The 12343-nt window shown below is 36.7% G+C and overlaps 1 pseudogene; it reads right to left on the minus strand.

The window, feature by feature from the left end:
- Window positions 1–11953: 11953 nt before the first annotated feature.
- On the minus strand, window positions 11954–12108 carry LOC114491295 (annotated as a pseudogene).
- Window positions 12109–12343: the final 235 nt, after the last annotated feature.

Here is a 12343-nt window from a genome sequence, read left to right on the forward strand (position 1 = left end):
TTGGAAGTCTTCCTCTCATTTGTTGAAAGTATCATCTCTACCCTTCAGCTCCTTGAATCTTACAGTATATTCATTGCTTATGTTTGTTTAATAAATGAATGCATGAATGTATGAAGTATCACTTCTATTAGATTTGCCTTAGTTTCCAAGACAGGTATTTCACTTTCTTTTGAGCCACAAAGAGCTTTACTTTTTCTTATTGTTATTTGACATACTTTCCCTTATGTTTCAGTTAAAGGTGGACTTGTCTCATCCTTCACACTAGAACATAAATACTATGTTGAGGGATTGTATTCCCCTCATCTTTGTTTTCATAGAGAATGTAGCTGTACCTGCAGTGTGCCCTCAAAAAATTCTTAGAAGCATGTGTGGATGTCTTACTAAAATATATGAAGGACACAAAGGGTGAGGTTGTATAGAAGACTGGTGGGGACTTGGTGGAAATGTGAGAGATTATCTCTCTTGAAAGTTCAAGGCAAGTTACACCCTGAAATTGTTGAAAAACACAAATTCTTATGATAATTCACTCAAAAAATATTCATGACAGTAGTTTTGAGCTCAATTATATTGGCCATATGACCCAAATGATCTCTTTACATGGAAATCCATAGCTGAGACAATTGAATGGGAAAATATAAGCAAAAATGAGTGGTGTGTTAAGTGCACTATGTAGTCAGTCAGTGGAAGTCTCTGTTTCATTTCCACTATTGTGCTACATAAACAGTCATTGTAGTCTAATGAGTAAAAACATGAATCTGCTAGTTAGAATTTGTCTTTCTGTTCAATATATGAAAGGCTCTATATAAATTTCAGGCAGAAATATAAGAAAGAAAATGGGTAACATTAATTCCTTGTTTTTAAAAATTTTGTATTTATATTCATTACATGTGTAATTTCAGTGGTGCTTTTTATAGTTTCTTGAAAGAAATACTTTTCTTCAGCAGGTACTGAACAATATTCCATTACCAATATGGATGCTTACCAATTCTCAGTGATACAGTAATATGAAAAATTCTTGACATGCTCCTTGTCAATTAAAATAACTTTTATAAGCATCTAATTAATTCCTAGATCATATCAATGAAAGCATTATATTTCAAGTAAGGTCCAAAGAATTGGGAAAAAGAAATCTTGATATTCTTGGAAAATATTTTTACATATGAGAATATTAAGAAACTTTCATTATGCTTTCAGTATGTTTTTTAAAGTGTGTCTATTTCTGTTGGGCTATGAAGAAACCACATTCTTGCTTATACTTTAAAGACTTAGAACACATGTTCTGTTTAATTATCTTATCCTGGTAAACTGAGACTTATGTAATTAAAGTTTTAAGCAGAAAAATATGGCATAGATAATGTCTATGCTTCTAGGATTGATCTGATTGATAAGAGTGCCAAGGCACATAAATGAATTGCAAAAATCAGTAAAACTGGGAAAGATGCACAAATAAAGACCATTTTTTATGAATGGCAAAAGTGATTACTTTAGCAAGGTCAAAAACTACATAACATTTTTCTGTGGTTTTCTGCTTTCTCCAACTGAAATCATATAGGGAAAAAGTATTAAGGAACTGAAAAGCCAAAAGATAGTTTTTCTATAAAAGTATTAATGGTTGTTCAGAGAATCAAATCCTCAATAAAGTACTGAAAGAGTTTTAATTCCTTGTGGAGCCATCAAAATTTGAAAAGCATCTGAGATTAGTATACAAACTCACTTTGAGTAAAATATGTATAGGGAACTAATTCTGTGCAAGCCTGAGAAAAACACAACTATGCTAATCAATTTTAAGAATAATTTTAACAAGTTTAACAATAATTCAGAGATAATGAATACAAAATCAAATATATCTGGGTTTTTGTCTTAAAGTTATTTAAATCTTGCTCTAAAAGTGTATATAATTTATTTTTGTGTATATGTACTTGCCTAGTTCAAGAGAAATTGTATATTTAAGAGAATTCAGAAGGAAAAAAAATGTGTTGATCCCTTTACTAATCACAGCTATGTAAAACCAAGGTGTTTGTAAGAGAAGTCCACCTGGAGACAATGTTTCCTAATAGCAATAAAGTGCCAAGAAAGAAAATAACCTCAAAACTACTGGCAGTGGGTTTGTTGTGCATGGCCTTTATTGTGTTTAGGCATGTTCCCTCTATTCCCACGTTGCTAAGAGTTGTTATCATAAATTGGTGCTGGATTTTATCAAATGCTTTTTCTGCACCTATTGATATGATCACATGGTTTTATCCTACATTAAGTTTATGTGGTGAGTCACATTTATTGATTTGCAAATGTTGTAGCAACCTTGTACTGCTGGAATAAATCCTACTTGATCATGGTGTATGACATTTTTTTATGCGTTGCTATATTTGGTTTGCTAGTATTTTGTTGAGGATTTTAGCATCTATGTTCATCAGGAATATTGGCCTATAATTTTTTTTGTATTGTCTCTATCTGGTTTTAGAATTAGGGTAATGCTTGCCTTATAAAGTGAGTTTGGGAGCTTTCCCTCCTCTTGAATTTTTTGAAGTAATTTGAAAAGAAGGGATGTTAATTCTTCTCAGAATGTTTGGTAAAATTCACCTGTGAAACCGTCCAGTTCAGGCCATGCATGACAAGCTCACTACCTGCATCATACTCAATGGGCAAAAACTACAAGTGTCCCTTTAAGATTGGAAAAAAGACAGGGATGTTTGTTTTCACTTCTTTTATTCAACACAGGACGGGAAGTCCTAGCCACAGCAATCAGACAAGAAGAAGAAAAAAAAGGCATGAAAATTGGAAAGGAAGAAGTAAAACTGTATTTGCAGATGATGTGATACTGTACATAAAAACCCCAAAGAGTCCACCAAAAACTACTAGAGCTGAAAAATGAATTCAGTAAAGTAGCAGGATACAAAATTAATATCCAGCAAGCAGTTACATTTTTATATGCCAGTAACAACTAATGGAAAAGAAATTAAGAAAACAATTCCATTCAGCATTGCCTCAAAAAGAATAAAATACTTGGGAATAAACCTAACCAAGGAAGTAAAAGACCTGTACTCAGAAAATTATAAGACACGGAAGAAAGAAATTAAAGAAGATACAAATAAGTGGAAGGAGCACATACTGTGTTCATGGATAAGAATTAACATCATTAAAATGTCCATACTACCCAAAGCAATCTACACTGCTGATCATGGGCACTATCAGACAAGCCAGCCATGAGGCTTCTCTGAGGATCTTTGTAGACAGCAGAAGTGGGCTAGAGGGAGACAACAGAAGAAAGCAATATGCCAGTGTTAACTGTAGCTGATACATTGGTTTGGTGACAGATAAACTTTGGGGAGCCCCAGAAATAATTGGAGGTACTATTATAAGAACAGGGATTAAAAGTTAATGTGGCTTCTAGCCCTAGCTGGTGTGGCTCCATGGATTGAGTGCCCCACTGCCAAGCAAAGGGTCAGTCAGGGCACATCCCTGGGTTGCATGCCAGGTCCCCAGTAGGGGGCGCACAAGGGGCAACCACACATTGATTTCTCTCTCCCTTCCTTTCTCTCTAAAGATAAATAAAATCTTCAAAAAGAAGTTGATATGACTTCTATTTTAGAATATACAGGTTCTACATATAAAACAGAGGGCAAGAAATTCAACAAGAATCTTATCTTAATGATAGGCTTCCACCACTTTAACACAAAAGAAGGTGATCTAAGTGACAACAGGACTGCTCTATGACTGGCTTGTGCAGTGAAATTTTAACAATATTAATATTTGTAGTTCAGGAAAGATTAATACAATCTACAAAAATTTGGTCAACTAACATCAATGGCCACATTGTTATAAGATTATGCCAAATTGGGTTCAATATCATAGCTACATGTTTTAAAATATAGGTTTTATTACTACTCAGGTGTGGTGAGCAAAACAGATTTGGACACAATTGTCACTAAAAATATAATTTGTTACTCATAGGTCCCTGGAAGAGGGTACACATCACCATGAGGGGCCACACAGGGACACTCCAGCATCAGTCAGGGGTCAGAGAGACCAGGGAAAATGTGGGTAAGGGCCTTCCTTGTGGTTTCTGTGGGAAGGAACAGGCAAGACAAGGTAAATGAGCTTAGGGTTTGCTAGTTTGGATAACTCCAGTGGGCTACTGATGCATTAAGGCTGTCCCTACTTGTCTGGTACCTGGTCCTGGGGTGACTAGGACAGATGGATAATGTCCAGAGTAGAAGAATCCTATAAAGGAGGTGGTTGGGGGTAAGGGCTCCGGATTGTTTGGTTTGCACAGGAAAAGTGCACTGGAAGTTTGATGTCTGTGGGAATTAGCTAACCTTGTGAGACACAATCCCTTCAAAGTCATTAAGGCTCTAAGGTGTCTAACTATCTGAGAACACTGGGTTGGCCAATAAGTTTGTTTAGTTTTTTCTATACGATAGCTCTAGTGATTGTCTTTAACTTCATTCAAAACAATTTTGTTAGACTGTATTGTGACAGCTGTCATATCAGTATACATTTACAAAAATTATCGAAATTGGTGAATTTTTGTGTAGCAATTTTAACATTGAAGATGGAAGAAAACAATCAACATGTTCAGCATATTATGCTTTATTATTTTAAGAAAGTTAAAAAATGCAACTGAAATGCAAAAAAGAGATTTGTGCAGTGTATGGAGAAGGTGCTGTCATTGAACAAACGTGTCAAAAGTGGTTTGCAAAGTTTCTTGGTACTGTTGACATTTTGATCAAGTAATTCTTTGTTGTGGGGCTGTCTTATGCATTGGAAGATGTTTAGCAGCACCCCTGGCTTCTACCCACTAGAGGCCAATAGTGGGAGATAACCAACATACTCAAAATATCCAAATCAATAAAGTTATTAGTAAAAATGAAAAAAATATGTCTTTTATTTTATGGAAAGAACTAAATGGACTTTTTGGCCAACCCAGTAAAAGATGGTAAATGCACTATAGGAATTGGTAGGAGTTTCAGAACTGGCCATAAGCTTAGATGTGTATCTAAACTTACGCAAGTGATGCGGTGAGGCCTAGAAAACTAACTCCAAGTCTAAAAACAGTCAAGTTCTCAGTTTCAGGTTTGCTGAAGCAGACTCACCAGAGGGTATGGGGGGGATAAATGGTGATGAACAGAGGCTTGACTTGGGGTGGTGAACACACAATACAGTGTACAGATGATGTGTTGTAGAACTGTGCACCTAAAATCTGTATAATTTCATTAACCAGTGTCACCGAATAAATTCAATAACACGGGGGGAAAGGGAAAATGAACCTGAGCTGGAATAATAGAAAGGTAATAGTGAAAGATGATGCAACAGTCTTCCCACCACTCTTGGCATTAGTCAGACCCTCTTTAGGGTGTTCCTGGTGCCTGGTTTAGAGCTCCACTGCCCAACCTCTAACCCAGAGGGAGATGAAAACTCCTGCATTAGGCCCTTTGGAGTATATGAAAAGGCACAGAGCCTGATCTGGGCTTTAAAAAAATATGCAATTTAATTTTAGAGACAACATATTCTTACCCATGAAAGGTTAACAATATATAAGGTACCAGTACAAAAAAAGCCCCAAGGCAGTTTTAAATTAAATGCCAATTAAAAAAAACAAGAAACATCTGTGGGTACAGTGGTCTGGAAAGGTGCCATGGAAGAGGCAGGAGATAAACCAGGCATTTAAAAATGGATGGGGTTTGAAGAGGAAAAGGCAGATTTGAGACATGGAGCAGGTGAAGAGAACAAGGCATGCTACGAGAACAATAAGAGCAGGTCAGGCAGAGCAAAGCCCATATAGAGCAAAAATGTAACTCAAAGTTTGAGAGACAGGTTGTGAAAGGTCTTACTTGTTTGTTAGGTTTCTGGAAGGGTCAAAGGAAAAGGGGTTAGAATGTAGCATTATAAAAGTGAGCATTTGGGAAGATTTATTTTATGACACCAAAGTCTTCAGGTCTCTGTACACATTATCCCTCATGAGACACTCAGAACTAGCCTACCGTGAGCCACATTTCCAGCCTTCCTTGTTCATTGTCCAAAGGGACAGGATCCCCAGACAAATAAACTATGCCAGGCCATCATCCCTAGAAAAATTGTCTAACCCCAGATTCTATGCCCTCTCTCCCCTGCCTCAAACAGCATCCCCAAGACCTTCACAAGGACATAGGGGCGCATAAGTTCTTTTAAATTGGTGTTCATAACAATGCTCTTTACAATAGCCAATAGCTGGAAACAACCTAAATGCTTATCAGTAAATGAATGGATAAAAACTGTGGTACATTTATGCAATGGAATACTACACAGCAGAAAGAAAGAAGGAACTCATACCCTTAGCAACATCATGGATGGAACTGGAGAGCATTATGCTAAGTGAAATAAGCCAGGCAGTGAAAGACAAATACTATATGACCTCACTTATGAGAGGAATCTAATGAACGAAATAAACTAACAAGCAAAACAGAACCAGAGACATGAAAACATGGAACAGACTGACAGTGACCACAGGAGAGGGAGGTGGGGGATAATGGTGGAAAGAAGGGGAGGGACTAAAGAACATATCTGCATGACCCACAGACATAGACAACAGTATGAGAATGGACTGCGGGAGCAGGGATCAGGGGGTAAGCTGGGCGGGGGAGTGCAAAGGGAGAAAAATTGGGACAACTGCAATAGAATAAGAATAAAACAAGAATTTCACAAGGAGAAAACTGCCTTATATTCTCAAGTTCTTCATCAGATGTTCTTTCTCTTCCCTTGTCTCCTATAAGACTGCTTCCTCTGTGCCCCTTCCCAGTGCAGGCTGCACCTTCCGCACCATGCCCACCTCCCCTCACCAAGGGTTGGGAGGGGTAGCTGGTACATTCTTATAAAGGCCTTTCAACGACTCTTTCAAAGTTGACCCTCTTGTTAAAATAGAAAGCTAGATGACACATATGTACCAATATACATGCATATATACTTGCTCCTGAGGTTTATAGCATAACCAATGACCCATGTTCCTACTGCACTGCTCTTTGGTGTCATCAACACATTTGCCTAGGTCCAAACACAATCACTGAAGATACTGTTGTAGGCACAATCTTCCCCTTCACCCCACCTCCTGCCATTATCCTGGTTGAATTCAAATAATACCTTGTCATTTCCTGTTAATGGTCATTCTCTGTTTCTCACTGTTTATAGTTCCTTTCTCAACACTAGCTGTAGCCACTCTCTCATCCCACTCTGTATTAGTCCATACTGGACTTGGGTCAGACCCTGGAATATTCCAAGTTCATTCCCACCTCAGCATTTTTGTATATACTAAGTTTCCTTGCTAGAACACTAAGACTTACTCATCTCCCAAAACTTTTGACCCTTTCCTTCCACAATCCTAATTTCTACTAATTCTTACTCCTCTGTCAGCTCTCAATCCAAATGGCCTTTTAAAAGAAACATTTCCACAATAAACACACCCCCAACCCATACAGACTACAGTTGGGCAGTGATTCTCAGCTAGGGGAAAATTGTGCCCCCAGGTGATATTTGGCAATAAATGCTTTTGCTTGTCACAAGTGGGGATGGGCATATAGTGGGTAGAGGTCAGGGATGCTACTAAACATTCTGCAATGAACACAATACGGCCTCCACAAAAAGGAATTATCCAACACAAAATCTCCAAAGTGCCAAGTTTGAGAGATCCTTTGGTAGATTAGAGTAGTCCTTATACATTTCTGTTGCAGTATTTATCACATTTTAATATTATTTATTTAATGTCTGTCTTTAATATCTATCTGTGTTCATTACTAAATCACAAGTACACAGCAACTGGAATACAGTGGTGACTAATGCCCGTTTATAGGTAGTATGTAGAGAAGAAGAATTGACAAGAAAAGAGCTCGGAAGAGGAAAATTGGTTGGGAAACATTCAGTAATTCAATAATAAGGAAAGTTTGGATTAAAATGCCACAGGTAGAAATGGTGAGAGTAGAGGAAGGCAAGAATCTTTGTTATAAGAAAGAATTTAAAAGTATGTGAATTATTAGATATGAGTGGTTGATAAAAATATAATGTAAAAAAACTTGGAGACTTGGGCAGTCTTAAATGGAACAAATAGAAACTGTCTTATTTTTAATTGTATTACTTTTTATATGAAAGGTTATTTGAGACAGCTTAAAATTAAAGGCATATAAAAAAGAACATTAAATTAAGAACAAAATATTAAATATCAAATAATGAGAGCAATCAAAATATAAATAATTTTACCAGCAACCTAAGATAAAGATAGGGCTATAATTTAATACAAAATATAAATCTAAATTTTCTGAGAGCCAAGACACAAAGCAAAGTATAAATACGACTGGGTTCCATCTTGATAAAAACATCACCACACTTCATGCTCTTTTCTTCTGAGTTATTTTGTTATTGATATTCTTTTTTTAATCCTCACCCAAGGACATGCTTATTGATTTTTAGAGAGAGGAAAAGAAAGGGAGAGGGAGAGGGAGAGAAACACTGATGTGAGAGAGAAACATTGATCAGTTGCCTCTCATACACCCCACCAACCGAGGACCGAACCTGCAACCTAGGCATGTGCCCTAGCCAAATAAAATCCATGACCTTTTGGTTTACGAGATGACACTCCAGCCAACTGAGTCACACTGGCCAAGGCTGTTAATATTCCTAAGTTTTGTCAAATATTTCATTGAAAAGACAAATATTTCTAGAATTGAACTCTAAGACTAATATGCCCAAATGATTCTTAGGAAACACAAAATTGTAATGAATCATGTTTTCAGTAGTAATTTTATGGATGTACATAAATGTCTTTCGTGTGACTCTTTTTATATAGGCTCATAATTAATTAAAGAAGTATCAGGCTATGAAGATGTCTAGAGGGCAGTGATTCTCAGCTACCTGAGGGGCCACTGGTTTGTTGGGGGGTGGGGGGGAGGTGGCATCTTTTAAAGTAGGTGTATGCCTTCTCACAGAACCAATGAAACAGTTATCTTTCATTGGATAAGTGTATTCTCACTAGATATCTGTGGGACCATGTGGTGGTAGTATAGAGAATTCTCTCTCCATCAGTTTGTACAGTTTTAAACAAATTTTCTTGTTAAACTCAGATGTAATTTTTATATTTTGCTTCTGGATTTTAAATGACAATTAATGTAGTCCAATGGGTGATGTTTCTGATAGAAAAATGTTGTACATGTGAGCAGAAAACTAAGTGAAGACATTATTTCTTACACAGGATATATTAAATTGATCTAGTTAAAACATGGACCTTGGATTCACTGCCATCATCTATCTCTGCTATCATTTGAGCTACTTCCCCTCTAAAAGGCTGTTGAAAAGTTTAGAGACAATATATGGAATATTCTCAGCAAAGGATATGTCACATAGTAGGTGCTTAATAAATTATTTACTATCAAAAAAGACGAAATAAGTATATTAAGATATGTTATTTTTAAGTCCCTGGAAAAGACAAAGTATTAAATATTTGTCTTTTTCCCCCACTACTCCAAAGGTTGATAATTCTTAGTCTTAAGAAAGAATTAAAACAATTAAGTAGAATCATTATTGAAATGAATTTGTAGGCAAGCAATGATCTAATAGAAAAGAAGTATTTTAGGTATTTCTAAACCCGGGATGATGTGCAACACAATCAGACCAGTATTCACAGAGGGTCATCAACAATGTTATGACCTAATTGCTATCATTACACAGGGCATCTGAACATTGAAATAATCTCTTGAAAACAACCTAAAATCATTTCTCACTGTAGGTTAATGTGAGTTTGGAACAAAAAATTTCCCCTTAAAAAGCTTCTACAATTGCAGTACTCAGAATCTATAATGTCAGTACTGGCTGGCACATCGCTGACATTCAGAAAGAATGCACTGCTAAACATCATGTGCTGTTTCTCGGATCACCATTTTGAGGGATGGTTTGCGTCATGTTCTAAGCAGAACATTTTTGGAAAAATAAACTGTTCTTTCTTTACAACTGAAGCAGTTAATACAATTCTAAGCCAGGGAGACAATTGTCCTTCATTGGTTAAGTGCATTGTCCCTAGAAGTCCTCGTGGAGAGGAAGGGTTAAGGATGGGCATTGAGTTGGGAGCACGGGAAAGGGTGGTGGTACAGAGACTTCTCTTTCCACCAGCTTGCGTAGTTCTAGGCAGATATTTTCTTATTAGTGTCAGACGTTATTTTTCTAATTTGCCTCTGGATTTTAATGACATTTACTCCAAACATGACATTTAATAGCTCTGTGAAAGTAATAATAAAATTGTACAGAAAGGAAGTGCTTAGTAAGAAAAAGTTGGACTTAAATTCATTTTCCCAGTCCCAGTCTTCTCTTTCCTCTTTCGTGTTTTGCCATTGACAATAATTCCAGTGTCCTAACACTGAGAGTCATGGGGATAAATCAAAATATAAATTATCCATATTTATTTGGGTAACTGCTAAAGGAAAGACAACATCCCATTTGAAGTTCATTATTAACTGAGATTAGATCTAAACCTTTCCAGTTAAAAATGATTTAAATGGGTTATTCTGGCTTCCAAAATTAGTTTGGAAAATTTATGATACTATTGTTTGAGAGTAGAGGCAGAACTTACTGAAAAATTGTATCCTAGCTGTGGGTTAGACGCACATACCATTGAGTGCCAGTTGCTCACTGGTAGGCAACAAAAACACTGAAGCTCAAGAATTAGGCATTGTGGTTTCTAATCTGTCTACCCATTCATTCCTGTGTTCAGGGTAGACCCAAATATATTCTGTGGCTTTAGTGTTTTTCTACCTTATGACAGCTACCTTCTGACTGCCAAGATTACCTGCTAGGATTTTCCTCTCAAGCCTCCTCTAAGTATTGTTGTATGTTCTAAATGACATCACCCTTCTTTCTTACCCACCAGTAAAACTCCTCAGCTTTAGTGTATTGATCTAGCACAGCTACTATTTACTTCATTATGCTATCATTGAATTGATATCCATGTGCCTGTTTAAACTATGAGGTACTTCAGCATTCATATTCATCCTTGTATCCCCAGCCTCACATAGTATTTGTGATGCCATAAGGACTCATTATTTACAGAAAGAAGGAAGATGCAAAGGAAGAATGAAAAAAAGGAACTATGGGAGAAAGAAACAAAGGAAGAAAATGTTCTAAGAGTGATGCTGCCCTAATGTTTAATAAAATTAAAACAGCTTGTGGCCAATCTTAAAAGGTGAAAACTCCAAAGAATTTTTGAATTTTTAAAAAACACTTGGTCAAACAAAAAGATAAACTCTTAAAGGTGAAAGTCCAGGTTCTCTGCTTCACTGGTGGGACAATTATTTGTGGTTAGGAATCTCCATCAGTGCCCCTTAAACCACCTCATATTTAGAACCCTAAAGTAACTGAGTCCAAGTAAAGGGGACCCTGCCTGTGCTCCCCATTCACACCTATCTGTAATGGAGTTTTCAGAAGGTGTGGAGAAGGGGAGTTTAAGGGAATTAATCATCACCCAGAGGATAAACTAGCCAAGTCTTAAATGAAGGTAACAAGAAGATGAGCATGTGAATGCTGGAATATTAAACTTCAAATTAGTAGAACTACTTTTGAGAAGTTCTGGCAGTATCTGAATCTGCTGACCTTTTTATATTTATCCTTTGCACCCAGTCTCAGGGGAAGAAGCCACCACGGTCCTAAAAATAAGATTTCCTCTTGTTCTTTCAACCCCAACTCTTCTCATCTCCACAAATGCCTTTCCTGCAGTTAACATTACAAGAAAACACGTCAGCACTTTCAGCCTCCCTTTCTAAATTATCCTCTTCCCTCCTGTCTTGAAACACACTCACATCTCTCCCATCTAAAAATATAAGCAGTTCAATGCACCTCTTGTCAATATACCTGTCTCTGTAATCCACTTCCCTATTTAACCAAGCATGTATTATAATTTGTTGTTTATCCTTTCAAAGCTATGATAATTAACCTATAAAGTTACCAGTATCATTCTAAACAAATCCAAATTATCTCATTTGAGTAACATTTGTATATTTGACCATTCTCTGCTACCGGAAGACAATGTATTGGTTTTCAATTAGCAATAATTGTGCCTTGGATAAACCTCATTGGCTATGTATGATACTGCCACTGCGCAAAGCTAGACAATGTATTGGATTTCCTTTGTTAAATTTTGTTTTTCCTATCCCCCCACCAATTAACCTTTGTTTCAGCTGTCTTTCTTTACTTCTTTCACTGAAATGACAATCTCTGAAATGACAGTCCTCTGTTTCTCATCCTGTGTGATTTCCTACATTCTCCGTTATCTCTAATCTTAACCTCTTGCCCAGATTTCAATTACCATGCATTTTGAGTTGTGGACTCACTTGACTTAAAC

Source organism: Phyllostomus discolor, chromosome 2 (genome assembly GCF_004126475.2).
Source record: "Phyllostomus discolor isolate MPI-MPIP mPhyDis1 chromosome 2, mPhyDis1.pri.v3, whole genome shotgun sequence".
NCBI classification, from domain to species: Eukaryota; Metazoa; Chordata; class Mammalia; order Chiroptera; family Phyllostomidae; genus Phyllostomus; species Phyllostomus discolor.